General features: G+C 33.7%; 1 non-coding gene across 1 annotated transcript; it reads left to right on the forward strand.

The window, feature by feature from the left end:
* Nucleotides 1–993: 993 nt before the first annotated feature.
* Nucleotides 994–1,099, forward strand: LOC149991552 (U6 spliceosomal RNA). The gene has a single exon (XR_016508752.1). It is a non-coding gene; the product is annotated as a U6 spliceosomal RNA (small nuclear RNA).
* The last annotated feature ends 3,168 nt before the right edge of the window (nucleotides 1,100–4,267 follow it).

The following is a 4,267-nucleotide window of genomic DNA, read 5'->3' on the forward strand; positions in this document are numbered from 1 at the left end:
GCAGAAAAAAGAATTAGCAACTTTGAAGATTAAAGCAATAGAAATTGTCCAATACAAAAGACAGAAAAAGGACAGACAGAGGAGTAATGGCCTAAACGTCCCCAAACTGATCAAAAACATTAATCTACACATCCAAAAATCTCAGCAGACTCAAAGTAGAAAAACAAAGAAACCTACAGATACATCATAGTCAAAGTGTTGAAAGGCAAATAAAAAGAGAAAATCTTGAAAGTAGCAAAAAAAAAAACCAAACAATTCATCACATACAGTGGGGAAGGGGACTTGACAGCTGAACAGCTGATTTATTATCAGAAATGGTGGAGGTCCAGAAAGCAATGGAAATCTTAAAAGTACCAATAGAAAAAATACTTTCAACCAAGGATCCATGTCTGTAAAACTATATTTCAAAAATGAAAGCAAAATAAAGGCATTGCCAGGTAAACATGACCTGCCTTACAAAGAATACTAAAGGAAGTTCTTCATGCCGAAAGTAAATGGTGCTCGACAGTAATTCAAATCAACACAAAGAAATAAAGAACATGAGTAAGGGTAATTATCTAGTAAAAAGAGATAGTATAAATATAGTTTTTCTCTTTTCTTCTCTAAGTTAAAAGACAATTTCATAAAAGAATAGTAATAAAAATATATTTGGGACACTATAACATATAAAGTAATATATATGACAATAATATCACAAAGGAGGCAGAGGGAATAAATCCAAGTTTCTATATTCTACTGGAATTAAGTTAGCATTATCTGAAAGAGTGTTTTTAGTTAAGATATATACGATAATTCCTTCAGAGGAACCACTAAAAATCATTCCAAAAATATAATTAAAAAAATACAAAGGAATTAAAATAGTACACTAGAAAATTTTTATTTACCACAAAAAGGTAGTAAAGAGGAATGGAGGAATAAAAAGACATGATACATAGAAAACAAAAATTAGGAGATATAGTAGAAATATATCAATACTTATGTTAAAAATATTGATTGTTCACATTTTGGCAACACGTGCACAAAAATGGCATGAGAGAGAAGATTAGCATGCCCCATGTGCAAAGATGATATGTAAATTTATGAAATATTTCATATTTTTCAGCTAATCATCCAATCTCAACAGGTTGCATAATTCATTATTCCATTTATATAACATTTTTAAATGAGAAAATTTTAGTGGTTGCCTAGGGTTAGGGAGGGGCAAAGGTGGTGGTGTCAGGGAAATAAGAGTGGTTACAAAAGGGCAACAGGACGGATCCTTCTAGTGTTGAAACTGTTTGGTACTGTGGTGTTGGACACAATAACCTATGCAGTTGATAAAATTGTATAGAACTTAATAAACCCACTGCCTTCCACTCCCCATCACATACACAACATGAATGAGTACAAATCAAACTAGGGGAAGCTGAATAAGAGCTATGAATTATATCAATGTCAATATTCAGGTTGTAACTGTAGTTTGGCAAAATATTACCATTGGAAAAAAACTAAACATAGTGTACCAGGAAGCACTCTGTATTATTTCTTAGACCTGCATGAGAATCTACAATTATGGGAAGGCTTTAGTCAAGGAATGTGTATAAATGACTCATGGACATGGACAACGAGGAGGGATATGATTGTGGGAGAAGGGGTGGGCTGGGTGGGGGGAGCAATGGGGGAAAAATGGGACAGCTGTAACTGAAAAGCCAAAAAATAAAATTTAAAAAATTTTTTCAATTGAAAAAGTAAAAGAACTAAACACTCAAATCAAAAGGCAAACAAGATCCAACAACTATATGCTATATGCAAGAGACACACTTAGATTCAAAGATACAGATAGGTTTAAAGTAAAAGTATAAGAAAAGACACCATGCAAGTAACAACTGTAAGACAGATAGAGTCACTATAATAGTGAAAGACAAAATAGAATTTAAAACAAAAAAATTACTACAAACAAAAAATGGTATTTTATAAGCATAAAGTATCATACCAGTTAAAAGATAAATAAATCCCATGTCTGTCGTAGCATGACTGGTGTGTAAATATCAGCTGAGTCATTTACCAGCTGTGTGACTTCTGGCAAATTACTTCATGAGCCTGTTTTCTCAACTATAAATTGGGGTGTTCTTGACCTCCTAGGTTAATTGAGGACTAAATAATTCTTTGATCCACAGTGCATAGTAGGTGCTTCATAAAAATAAAGATTCCTTTTTTACTGTGCAATGTATAATTTATGCATTTTCTTTTATGCCTATAAAAATTCCTTTTTAGTTGTGATTCTTAGCCAACTTGTTGATGACCTCATCCTACTCTTTATACCTTAGCATGGTAAGGATCTTGCTTGATTTCTAATGAAAAACTGAAAAAAGAGATGAAAGAGAGAGGATATGGATCTTTGATTTATGTTTTTTTTCTATTTGCAATTAACTTGCATCACCAATAATATTAAATAATAAAAGTGATATTTACTTCAAAAATATATATAACTACCAGAGATGTAATGTACATCGTGGTCACTACTAAAAAATAAATTTTTAATAAATTAAGTATACATTAATCAGGAAGATAAACTATTAAAACCATATATATAACTGAAAAACCAAAAAATAAAATTAAAAAATAAAACCATATACATGCCTAATAACAGAACTCAAAACTACATGAAGCAGAAACTGAAAGAGATGAAAGGAGACATAGACAATTAAAGAATAGTAATTAAATATTTTATAGCCCACTTTTAATAATGGGTAGAACAACAAGACATAAAATAGAAAAGATATAGAAGAATTGAACAAATTGATTTAATTGACACCCATACAACACCCCACCTAACAACAGTAGAATATACATTATTTCCAATGCACATGGAACATTCTTGAGAATAGACCATATGCTAGACCACAAAACAAGAGTCAATAAACCTAAAAGGATTATAATGCTATAAAGTATGCCCTCCAATCACAGTTAGATTAAATTATAAATCAACAAAAGTAAATTTGAGAAATCAATAAATACTTTGAAATTAAACAATACATTTCTTTTTTTTTAATGTGTTTTATTGTTTATAATGTTACATTTGTCCCAATTTTCCTTCCCTTTTTTCCCCTCCACCGGTGGATCCCCTCCCTCCAGTTGTCCCCCCCTTTTAGACCATGTCCATTAGTTGTGCATATAGTTCTTCTCAACCTCTCTCTGTCTATTCCATTCCCTCCTACCATGATCCTTAATTCCTATATCATCTCCCTCCCTCTTAGCCTTCCCCCTCCCTGCTGACATCCCCCCAATATGCTACCCATACCTATAGTTCTTTTTCCACTCTCATTGCCTACTTAGTTTGCCTTTGTTTCAATTCCCTAGCTTCTGTTGTTGGTTGTTGTGATGCAGTTTTCATTTTAATGTTCATAATTTTGATCCTCCTCCTTCTAAACCAGTCGCTTTAACATCTCATATAACAGTGGTTTGGATCTAATGAACTCCTTCAGTTTTACTTTGTCCTGGACACACTTTCTCTGCCCTTCTATTCTGAATGACAGTTTCACTAGATAGAGTATTTGTGGCTGTAGGTTTTGGATTTTCATTACTTTGAATATTTCTTGCCAGTCCCTTCTTGCCTGCAGGGTCTCCCTTGAGAAGTCAGCTGATAGTCTAATTGGGACCCCTTTGTACATGATTCTTTTCTTCTCTCTTGCTGCTTTTAAGATTCTCTCTTCATCTTTAACTTTTGACATTTTGATGATAATGTGTCTTGGAGTGGTTCCCCCTGGGTCCAGTTTTTTTGGAATTCTCTGTGCTTCCTGGTCCTGTAAGTCTATTTCCTTTCCCAAGTTTGGGAAGTTCTGCTTTATTATATTTTCACTTAATTTTTCAATTTCTAGTTCATCTTCTTCGCCCTCTGGCAAACCAATGATTCTTATGTTGGGCCTTTTATAGCTGTCCCAGAGGTTTCTGATCCTCTCATCCTTTCTTCCCGTTTCCTCTCTCTGCACTGGTTGACTGTTTGTTCCTTCTCTATGCTCTCGTTTGTTGATTTGAACTCTGGATTTTATTTCCTCACCATCTGTCTTGTATGAGGTTTTGTTCCTTTCAGTATAAGTGTTTTTCAATTCTTTCTCATCTTTTTCCAGATCTTTTGTGAATTCTGTAAGCCACCTGATAACAATGGCCCTGAACTGAACCTCTGACAGGTTTCTTATTTGTTCATCTGTCAGATTCTTCATCTGTTGCCTGGTGAGCTGTGCCACCGAGATTTCTATAGTTGTCTGCCTCATTTTGACAGATGCGTTTT

The sequence above is a fragment of the Furipterus horrens genome, unplaced genomic scaffold (genome assembly GCF_987537825.1).
Source record: "Furipterus horrens unplaced genomic scaffold, mFurHor1.1.pri manual_scaffold_17, whole genome shotgun sequence".
Classification (NCBI taxonomy): domain Eukaryota; kingdom Metazoa; phylum Chordata; class Mammalia; order Chiroptera; family Furipteridae; genus Furipterus; species Furipterus horrens.